Consider the following 12,115-nt stretch of genomic DNA (forward strand, 5'->3'; position numbering starts at 1 on the left):
TATTTAAACGGCTACCAGTGAGCAGTCCAACCGATACTGAGCAGTCCTTTCTCTGCAGGTTATTTTGGTCTTAATCATCAATTTTTCTCCTTCATCATCAATTTTTCTTTTCCTCTTTTACCTTCCCACTTTCTTACTTTTCTTCCTCTTCTTCCTCTTCATCCCCTTATCTTCATCACCTTGTCCATCGTGTCCAAATTCTTCTTCCTCCCCACTGACTTCACCTTCATCCTTCCCCCTTTCACACCTTCTTCTTCTTCCTCTTCATCTTCTTGGTTATCAAACTCCTCCCCCTCCTCACCATCCTCATCCTCATCTTCTCCTTCGCCTGGTTCTTCTTGGTGCACACCATTCACCTGGGCATCTGAACCAGGGGCTTCTTGATCCTCTTGGCCCTAGCCATCCAGGTAGGTCAGCCAGGGAAGACGCTCTCTCCACAGTCATTCAGACTAGTAACCTCACAGTTAAACAGGTCCAGGCTTTTCAGACATTCCCACTTTTTCAAAGATTCCAAGGTGCTGATATTTTGCAGTAGAATGCACTGAAGTTCAGATGTGTGAGATTTGAAAGGTTTTCTGCTAACCTGTCCAGAACTCCAAAGATGCTATTGTCACCTAGCTCAAGCTTTTTCAATGTAGGTAGCTGGGGGAGATGTGAAACTGAGATCAAGCCTGCATTTATGAAATTGAGCAACTCTAAGTTCACAAATTCAGTGTTCAGTCCGCAATTTTCCCATCATCTGATCTGCAGTTGTCCGGGACAAGTTTTCCAACAGCGGCCGGAGTCGGGTTCCTCAGCCCCTGGTGGAGCCTCCTCTTCATGTCCATGGTTCCCTCTTCCCCACTCTTCAAACTTCACTTTCCACGGAGGGGCGGAGGGGTGACGGCAACCGGGCCTGCGCGGGGAGGGCCCTCGGACGGTCTGGGCGGCGGGCAGGCGAGCGGAGTCCCTAGAGCCAAGTGACTCCGGCGAGTCCGCGGAGGGAAGGGGGCGGGAGCGCAGCGCTGGTCTCACTACCGCCGCCCCCGGCCGCGGGCCGCACTGCGCAAATATGTGGGGGCAGCTCGGCTGGCTGGGCTTGGCAGGCTGCTGCCTTCCCTTGAAAAAATAAATCTGCCAAATGAGGGAGTCAGACAAGAAAAAGGACTGCATGGGATCTAAAGTCCCTCTGATCTCCAAGAAATGACTATGATTACGAATTATGATTATGGAATTAGATAGAAAAATTGAAGTGAATGATCATACACCAGGTCTATTCATGATGATAAAAACTTGGCCTTTCTCATCTTCTTAAACAGATAGAAAGACAATTTTCAGCCTAATGGTGATGTCCATAATTGACTTTAAGGGCTTCTTATAAACCCAGATAACTGTCTCCCGCAAAGATTTTGATCAGGTAGAAATAATTTTCTTGCCATAACCCACACCATGAGTCTCAGCTGCTTCCCTCCCACTAAATCTGACACATCATAGCAGTCTGAGCTCTGGAGTCACGCTGACTGAAGGGTTAAATACTAGCTCTGCTACTTATTTGCTGTGTGACTTTGGGCAAAGCACTTGATCTCTCTGAGCTCCATTTTCCCCATCTGTACAAATAGGGGATAATACCATCCTCGGGGAGGATTAAACGTGATGATCTAGAGGAAGTGCTCCAATGTAGTACATGCTCAACACATGTCAGTTGTTGCTATGTTATTATTATTCAAGACCCAACTCAAAACAAAACATAACTCTTCCAGAAGCCTCCCAGAACTATCACATCTAACTACCCCCCACTTCTGCTCCTCAGTGTAACTCATGTGTGACATCAACAATCCCCAGATGGGTCCTACGTACCTGGAACCATCATGACCATGATTCTCAATCAGGGGGCATATTACAATTATCAAAATAGCTTTTTTTAAAATTATATTTTCCTGGGTTTAGTTATACTCAGGGGTGAAGAGGGTTGAGAAGAGGGTGAGCAAGTAGATTTTTTAAAACTCCCCATGATTCTTATAGGCACCATTATCTCATCCCCATCGGTGAGCCTCTAAATTATGTGAGTAACCACTGGATGCCTTTTTTAAAAAAAGTCTGGTTATGTTCAACTATTCTAAAAATGTTTAAGGAAAGGAATATGATGCCTTTATGAAACAGATTATAAAAGAACAAGCTTAGCCAAGAAGCACTTAATGCTAACCGGGTACTGATGATTTAAAAAAATAAAAGAGGGGGTGTAGTTAATTGAAGAAACTAGTAACTTTTGAACTTTTTGCTAGTTGAAAAGAAATAATCATAGGCTAGATTTGGATTTTACAGAGACTAGGGAAAAAAATGCAGCCTTGACTTTTTTTTCTCTTTTCTCACTTGAAAGAGGAAAGATTAAGAAATAGTATGTAGAGAAAAAGGTAATTTTAGGCCTTGAAATTAGCAAGGTCAATATTTTTCATGAAGAGAGATGGCTAAGGGGGGCTGGCCAAATGTCAGGAGGAAGAAACAGAGCCTTCATCAGGTTTTTGAGCAGCCAAGCCATGAGTGTCTGCCATGACACTTTGGACAAGCCAAGGGCCCTGGGATTCCTGCCCTGAATCACTGGGGCTGCAAGACAGTCAAGGTTACCCTGAGGGGAGAAAGAAAAATAAAAATTAAGCTAAGCAGTGCTGGATATGTTGAGTTTAGGGAAGGAAAAAACCAACATTCAACTTGTATTGATAAGATATGTACATATCTTGATAAACTGGTCCAAAAAAATAGCAATCAGAAATTATTGGATTCTATTCTTCTGTTGACAGTATTGTTAATAGAAAAGGTCCAAGTGGTAAATTTCCTGCAGATTTCTGATTCAGTTTCACCACACCATTACCACTGAACAGTTGACTTCATGGTAGCTATCAGGGACTGTAAGAACAGTGCTCATAAAAACATAATCAGCCTTGAGATAAGCAGAAGAAACTCTCCCCAGAGAATTCTCCTGGAGGGGCAATGCTGAGGGTAGAAGGAAGCATGTGGGAAGGTGTTCCAGACAAGAGAAAATATCTCCAAATGTGCAGAAGAGATAAGGACAACGTGGGCTAGGGGACAAGTGAGGTTATTTAGCTGTGATATTAAGTATATGGAAACAAAGTCTGCATTTAACTGATCCCATTTGGGGAACTGAGTGAAGAAAGCCCTCCTGCGTGAGAAGATGCCAGAACTTAGCCTTGAATTATTCTGGTAAATGAAGGAGTGAGGGTAAATGGAAAATTCCAGGCAAAGGGAATAGTATGGCCAAGCCCGGATGGTTGAGAGAACAAGTCTTGTCTGAGGAACTGCAAGTCTCTCAGTATAGCTGGTTCCTACAATTCAAGGATGGTGGTGGGGTGACCCTAAGAGAGGAAGCTGGCATGTGACAAGACCCACATCATGAAAGGCATTCTTAGGTTTTATCCTACAGGCAGTGGAGCTCCTTATTTATACCTGGTATCTCCACCCTTGGGCTCAGGACAGACATAGCAACCTCAACCAGCATCCCAAGATGCAGAATTTGTTCTGCTCACAGGTTCCTGGGGAAGGATCAGAGCAGCCCACCAACTGGGTTGCTCATTCTGACAGCTGGCTAAGGCCAAGGGAGACACCAACCATCTCGATATTTATGAGTGATCCACTGGTACCACCATACATTTCAAACTGCTAATTTGGTTTGCCAAGATGTGGTATCAGATTGATATTACATTAGTTCTGATACAAAATGCTGGCTAGTAAAAGTTTTCAAATTGCCATAGCTTCTGTAGTTTTTGAAATAGTTTCCAACCTAATTCAGCACACAGGGAGGAGTTTCAGAAAGATGTTTGCACTGAGTGAGGTCTACAATCTACACCTGTAAATGGAAGACCAGAAGTAGACTCTCATCCAGCGTATACACAGGGGCAGAGATGCTTATTCCATGACAGCCCTCTATTTCTCTTCTAAAACTTAGATTTCAGCTCCACTCAGAGAGGCTTTTCTGAGCCAACCAACCTTCTGGATGCCTCCCTAAACCTAAAAGGAGGGATGCAGAGCACCTGAAAAGTGGCAGGCTTGGTTGGTCCTGGGAAGGTCACTGTGACATTGCCATGGATAAGAAGAGGAAAAGGAAATTCTGAGGGGCCCACAGTTATAGAAAGAGCAGAAAAATTGTCTCTACTCTGCCCTGAGAGGCATGATTGAAACCCTGGGTTGCTCCCCCTTTCTCTGGGGGAGAAAGCAGAACAGCCTCTGAGGGGAAGGAGTATTTTACCTCTGACATTTAGAAGTACCAGCTCATGGTGTTAACAGAAATGGTCCAACTTTCAGTTGATATTTTAATATCATCTAAATTCTCTACTAACAACGCATTATTAGTGTGGACCACTCTCACCCCCTTCCTGTACTTGCGTCAGTCCTGCTCCTCCCTGGTCTCTGGTTACAGCAGATGGGCTGGGGTGTCAGAATGATAAAAGTGAGCCCCATTTGGCACATGGTTGTTTAATGAGCAGTAGTATATGCTCTGCTCCTTAGGAACTGCAGGTCACGTGCCCTCTTTGGAACTAAACACTTCAGCTATTAATGCAGAAATGAATGGGTTTTCAGATAATCACTTCAGTCTAATGGCCAAACTTGATCTCTTTATTTATTCATTTATTCCACAAACATCTACCGAGCATCTCCCTTGTGTTAGGCGTGGTGCTAGTGCTGAGGTACAATGTCTGATGAGACCAACGTCTATATGAATGGACAAATGAGACACAGTGTGGTCAGGGTGCAATCTAGACTTGGGGGTGAGGGGTGGGGGGTAGGGGTGGGCAGGGTGGGCATCATGCCTAGAGAACAGTTTTGAAGGATAAACAGAGTTGGGGGTATGGCAGTGGAGTGGGAAAGGAAGACTCCCAAGCAAAAGCAACTGGTCCAGCCCTGGGGTACGGGGTATGGATGGAAGGCAGTGACAGAGGAGGCTGGACAAGTACGTAGGGGCTGGGCCTGAAGCCCTATGTCAGGCTAAGATGCTTGGATTTGCACGAATCAAGACTTGCTCACCAAACCCCTAGCATGTGCTCTGAACCGGTGGATGTTTTCAGAGCTTCATTAAATATAATGAGGGTACGGGCCTGCCCTTTGCTGAAGAATTTACACGTACTCGGTTATTTCCACCATTGAAGTCTTAGTGCTTTGGTTAAATCCTGGCACAGTCATGAAGTCACTGCCGATAAATCGGCCAATATGTAAAGAACATGGATTGAATGCCCAACTTCCTCAACTACCAGCTCTCCTTTGCTTTTTCTTCTCAGTCCTATCACGCAGGCTCAATATTTCGGTATCATTTCTGCACACCCTTTCTCGTTTTAGTTATCCCCGTGTCCATTTTCCCCCTTCCATTCCTGCTGCTGCTTCTGGTGCGCAGAGCCATCCCTTCTCAAAGGACACGAGCCCCCGGCCTCTCTCCAGTCCCTGTCCTGAGCCCCCATCCTCTCTCCAGTCCAGTCTCCCAAGCCACCTCAAATCTTGCTTCTACACAGTGGTAACCAAGTTTCAAAGACATTCTTTGGATCGTATCATTCCTGGCTCCAAATTTCAGAGGTTCCCCACTGAACTTAGCATCTGGCCCATCCTCCTAAGGGTGGTGCCCAGGTATGCAGCTCCAACATGCCCACACACGCTTGTCTTCCACTACTCATGCCGATGCACCTATGCGCCGGACCACCGTTCTTTGCACGCACCCTGTATTCGGGATTGGTTCCATGGACGTGCAACCCGTGCTATCCCATGACCTCTGCCCTTAGAAGGTCCCACGCTTGAGTGAATGCTCTGCTGCCTTGTCTCGAAATTCTTAACGGTTTGTGAGCAAAGGGTCTAGCATTTTTGTTTTGCACTGGGTGCCACAAATACGTTGCTGATGTTGCCTGCCTTACATCCCCATCTTTACTCATGGTCTTCTCCCCATAGAAAGGACCTTAACTGCCACTCCTGCCTGCACCTGACCCTTCTATCAAGGCCCAGCTCAAATGCCATCAAGTCTTTGTCAGCCCACGCGTGAAGCAGGCTCTCCTCTGGGCTCCCCACCCCCCAACCCCAGTACGTCACTTTTACTTCTGTTTTAGCACGTGTCACACATAACTCACAATGTAGTTGTCTGCAAACATGCCTCCTTGCCCTCACCACAGGGAAGGCAAACTTCTCTAAGGATGGGGGTGGCAGGTATATTCTTTCACATCTATTGCTCCTTAAACTCTCAACACATTATTGATGAACTGAATTTCACTCTCCAGAATAATCCAGTGATTTCTCGGCCACCAGGATCTCTTCTTCCCAGGAACGGCTCCCGGCCCCACCCGGTTCTACTGGTGGTACCCACGGTAAGGTGTGGCCCTCTCAGAAACAATGGTAATGTGAGAATGGGCACCAGGCAGTCACTTACTTGAGGAGAGCGAAACGATTCTGTAACTAGTCATGCACATGAAGAGCAGTCTGAGTGAAAAGGAGGGAAAAAAAAAAAAAAAACCCAAATTTGAAAGTTCATAGGCCAGCTAAATTTTCCACAAAAGAGAACCAATTCCCACTTGTGCATAAAACTGTTCCTAAAGTAACTGGTACACCCAAGAGGCTTCCTGAGGTTGAAGACTTCCGCCAGAAGAGTAGCCAGTGGAGCTCAGCTTAAATGTGGTCCCCCAAGGACCATGTTGCATCAAGAAAAGGCCCAACTATGACATGCGCTCTCCCTGCATTTTTCTTACAACACATCTTAATCCAGTCGTGTCTTTTTCTTGCTTAAAAGCCTTCCTTCCGGCACTCTCCTTACTAGAGAACAGAGTCCAAACACCTTAGTAAAAAACAGCTAACATTCATTGAGTGCTTTCTTTATGCCAAGTACTAGGTCAAGTATTTTACAGAGCTTATTTTGTTGAATCCTAACAGACCTAGATAACAGGCACAACTTCAATCCCTATTTTAAATATCTGAGCTCTTCATATGCATGAGTAGTTACAGAATGAGTTCATTAAGTTATGCAGATCTTCCAAAAGTCAACACTTTCCATCAGAGAATACCAAAAAACCGTATTCATTAGTATCCCTATCAACTGCATCATCCAGTCTTTAGTATTGGAAACTGTCACACTCATGATGGAAGTTACCGGTTTTCCATAATTCTAATTTTTGCCGGAAAGCTTTAATTTCCTAATTGGCAACAAACGCTGTCAGTCACTTTCCTTGATATGATGGGCTCACCGCATTGATTTTCATGAAAATGTCTGCCAAATACTCAAGTCTGGAAAGCCATGCTTTGTGTGTCAGTTTTTCTTTCGAGTAAAAATGGTGGCAAAAACAGCAAGAAAGGAGAGCCTATTGCAGCTTGCAATCCAACTGCACAAATGCTTTTCCTTGGAACAACCGTATTTCAGTATGTGGAAGTGCTTTACGTATGCTTCCCATTTTGTCCCACAGAATATTAAAATATATATACTCAAGGGTCAAGATTTACTAAATTTAACTATTCTTATCACTTCATCAAGGGCATTCTTCAGTAAAACTGGATTTTTTTTTTTTAAAGATTTTATTTATTTATTTGAGAGAGAGAATGAGAGACAGAGAGCACGAGAGGGAAGAGGGCAGAGGGAGAAGCAGACCCCCTGCTGAGCAGGGAGCCCGATGTGGGACTCGATCCCGGGACTCCAGGATCATGACCTGAGCCGAAGGCAGTCGCTTAACCAACTGAGCCACCCAGGCGCCCTAAAACTGGATTTTTTTTTAACAAGTGCGTGGCAGTGAAGAATACAATGACAACTAACTAATACAGTTCAGGATGGCCTTGATTCATGCTAAGGTGCTGTCTATTTACAAACCATTGCTTTTGTACCATCAGTGCACACTATCAACATAGTAAAACAGGCGAATAATGTCTTTGCATTATTATGTAAATAGTTGTGACCTTGCAACCTCCTTGACAAGGTCTTGGGAACCCCAGGATACAAAGATCCTGCTTTGAGAACTGTTGCCCTTACACACCTCTTTAGAGTCAATTCGAATGCTACTTCCCTGAAGAATCTTACCACCTCCCCTCCTTCTGAGCCACCACTGTAATTTGCACAAACATCTGGCATAGTACTTATAATATTTTATGATGCATAGTTAATTATACTGTCTTTCTCCCCTGCAACTGTAAGTTTCTCTAGGTAGAAACCATGTCTTATTTATCTCTGAACACCAAGCCCTTTACAGTGCCAGGCACATAGTAAGTGCTTGATAAATGCTGTTGAATGAATGGATAACTTGTACGGTAGGTTGTGTTTTCTAAAGATGGTTATGACACTATGTCCCATCACACTTACTCTTCTATATTCTTGCCACATACTCATCCATAGGCTTGTTCCCTTTTCTTTTAACCTGGTAGGCTTTTGTGACTGCACCAACCTTCAGAGCATGGTAGAAGAGATGCCATGTGACTTCTAAGGCTAGGTCTTTAAACTGCCATGCATTTCTGCCTTCATCTCTGGGGACAGTCACACTTGGAACCCAGCCATTACAAGGAGAAAGTCCAAACAGCCTGTGGAGAGGCCTACATGGAAAGCAACCTGGGTCCCTGGCTCAAAGCCCCAGCTGGGTTCCCATCCTACATCCAGGAAACCAATTTGCTACCCATGTGAGTGAGCCATCCTAAAAAATGATCATCCAGTGTCCAGTTGAGCTGAGCCTATTGACAACATGTGGGACAGAAATGAGCCACCTTGATGAACCTCTGACCAATTGCAGATTTATGAGTTAAATAAAAAAAAAAATTGCTACTGTTTTAAATCACTACATTTTGGGGTAATCTGTTATGCATCAACAGATATCCCATGCACTTGGTATCTGAGTTATCCTCTTTACCAAACCGTCAGGTCACAGAAGACAGAAACTGATATACTTACTCCAGTATTCCCTCCCACGTCTAGCACAGGGCTGTACACATTGTAAGTGCTCAAAATGTATGTGTTGACCACAAGTCAGGACTTGTTTTAATATAATCATGGACCCTACACATGGAATGGGGGAAATGTCTCATTTCCCCAGGACACAATTAGATACTACCATACACGTTAGGAAATGACATGAAATGTAAAACACAAGCCATAAAACCCTGGTCTCCCTATTTTTTTCCCCATGAATTAGGCTACAGAAGGATTCTTAAACAGTCATTACTAGACAAATGTCTTCCTACCTACCTCCTGGCCACCTCAGATGAGAAGTGTGAGGTAGCCAGTTAGGAAGTCAGACAAGGGAGGCCAGAGAAGACAAGGCAGATGGAGACAATGTTGGCATGTATTTACTTTTATAACTTGCTATTTTTGTGTTTTGTTCCATTTGTAAGCAACTTTGCTTTATTTGTGGCTTAACATTATTAGCTAAATTAAGAAAGCAAAAATTGTAGTATGTATTTTTAGCTCTAATTTAAAACTGTAAAAGCAATTTCACAGGACTTGTTTGTTTCAAGACAAGACATACTTTGGCTGAACGCATCAGTAGAAGTGAACTGAATAATAGTAGTGGAAGTGATTCTGAAGAAATGGAGACCAAGGAGTTCGTGCTAGTTTTATTTGGAAGTACCATTCTTCGTATACTAAGTTTGGGTCTGTAGGCATGTTTGAGGGTGGCATGCTAAACCCAAAAGTGTGTTATTGGCAGAGATGTTCTAAGAAATGATACCTCCAAAACTTCTTGGGCAGCATTTACTTACACAAGGTTTAAAAAAAAGCTCAAAACCAAAAGAATTATTTGAAATGAGAGGATTGCATTAGAAAGCCACAGAAGCAAATGCTCAAAATTTTACCTATTAACGCTTTGCAGGCTTCTAATAAAATAGCACTTTGGGTTGCTAGGCAAAAACAAACAAACAAAAAACCACACACACAATCAATAAAACAGTGAAAATCTGCATCAGAGGTATTTGCTTAGAAATGTTGGGTGAACTGCTATTCAACATAGTACTAGAGGTCCTAGCCATCAAACAACAATCAGACAACAAAAAGAAATAAAAGGCATCCAAATCGGCAAAGAAGAAGTCAAACTCTCACTCTTTGCAGATGATATGATACTTTATGTGAAAAACCCAAAAGACTCCACCCCAAAACTGTTAGAACTCATACAGGAATTCAGTAAAGTGGCAGGATATAAAATCAATGCACAAAAATCAGTTGCATTTCGGGGCGCCTGGGTGGCTCAGTCGTTAAGCGTCTGCCTTCAGCTCAGGTCATGATCCCAGGATCCTGGGATCGAGCCCCGCATCGGGCTCCCTGCTCGGCGGGAAGCCTGCTTCTCCCTCTCCCTCTTGCACTCCCCCTGCTTGTGTTCCTGCTCTCACTCTCTCTCTCTCTGTCAAATAAATAAATAAATAAATCTTTAAAAAAAAAAAAATCAGTTGCATTTCTATACACCAACAACAAGACAGAAGAAAGAGAAATTAAGGAGTTGATCCCATTTACAATCACACCCCAAACTATAAGATACCTAGGAATAAATCTAACGAAAGAGGCAAAGAATCTGTACTCAGAGCACTATAGAATCCTCATGAAAGAAATTGAGAAAGGCACAAAGAAATGGAAAAATGTTCCATGCTCATGGATTGGAAGAACAAATATTGTGAAAATGTCTATGCTACCTAGAGCAATCTACACATTTAATGCAATCCCTATCAAAATACCATCCACTTTTTTCAAAGAAATGGAACAAATAATCCTAAAATTTATATGGACCCAGAAAAGACCCTGAATAGCCAGAGGAATGTTGAAAAAGAAAAGCAAAGCTGGCAGCATCACAATTCTGGACTTCAAGCTCTATTACAAAGCTGTAATCATCAAGACAGTATGGTACTGGCACAAAAACAGACACACAGATCAATGGAACAGAGTAGAGAGCCCAGAAATGGACGTTTACCTCTATGGTCAACTAATCTTCGACAAAGCAGGAAAGAATGTCCAATGGAAAAAAGACAGTCTCTTCAACAAATGGTGTTGGGAAAATTGGATAGCCACATGCAGAAGAGTGAAACTGGACCATTTCCTTACACCGCACACAAAAATAGACTCAAAATGGATGAAAGACCTAAATGTGAGATAGGAGTCCATCAAAATCCTTGAGGAGAACACAGGCAGCAACCTCTTCGACCTCAGCCGCAGCAACTTCTTCCTAGAAACATTGACAAAGGCAAGGGAAGCAAGGGCAAAAATGAACTATTGGGACTTCATCAAGATAAAAAGCTTTTTTGCACAGCAAAGGAAACAGTCAACAAAACCAAAAGACAATGGACAGAACGGGAGAAGATATTTGCAAATGACATATCAGATAAAGGGCTAGTATCCAAAATCTATAAAGAACTTATCAAACTCAACACCCAAAGAACAAAGAATCCAGTCAAGAAATGGGCAGAAGACATGAACAGATATTTCTGCAAAGAAGACATCCAAATGGGCAACAGACACATGGAAAATTGCTCAACATCACTCAGCATCAGGAAAATCCAAATCAAAACCTCAAAGAGATACCACCTCACACCAGTCAGAATGGCTAAAATGAACAATTCAGGAAACGCCAGATGTTGGCGAGGATGTGGAGAAAGGAGAACCCTCCTACACTGTTGGTGGGAATGCAAACTGGTGCAGCCACTCTGGGAAAACAGTATGGAGGTTCCTCAAAAAGCTGAAAATAGAGCTATGACCCAACAATTGCACTACCAGGTATTTACCCCAAAGGTACAAATGTAGGGATCCGAAGGGGTACGTGCACCCTAATGTTTATAGCAGCAATGTCCACAATAGCCAAACTATGGAAAGAGCCAAGATGTCCATCAACAGATGAATGGATAAAGAAGATGTGGTATATATATATATATATATATATATATATATATATATATATATACACACACACACACACACACACACACACAATGGAATATTATGTAGCCATCAAAAAATGAAATCTTGCCCTTTGCAATGACGTGGATGGAACTAGAAGGTATTATGCTAAGCGAAATAAGTCAATCAGAGAAATGTAAGTATCATATGATCTCAGTGATATGAGGATTTTGAGAAATAAGACAGAGGATCATAGGGGAAGGGAGGGAAAAATGAAACAAGATGAAACCAGAGAGGGAGACAAACCATAAGAGA

At 43.1% G+C, this 12,115-nt stretch overlaps 1 protein-coding gene and 1 pseudogene across 3 annotated transcripts in view; both read right to left on the reverse strand.

Moving 5' to 3' along the window:
• KCNH1 (potassium voltage-gated channel subfamily H member 1) overlaps positions 1–12,115 on the reverse strand; it is a 355,938-nt gene that overhangs the window by 138,015 nt on the left and 205,808 nt on the right. The window lies entirely within an intron of this gene.
• LOC116624872 lies at positions 4–4,263 on the reverse strand (annotated as a pseudogene).

This window comes from Phoca vitulina, unplaced genomic scaffold (assembly GCF_004348235.1).
Source record: "Phoca vitulina isolate PV1807 unplaced genomic scaffold, GSC_HSeal_1.0 scaffold71, whole genome shotgun sequence".
NCBI lineage: Eukaryota > Metazoa > Chordata > Mammalia > Carnivora > Phocidae > Phoca > Phoca vitulina.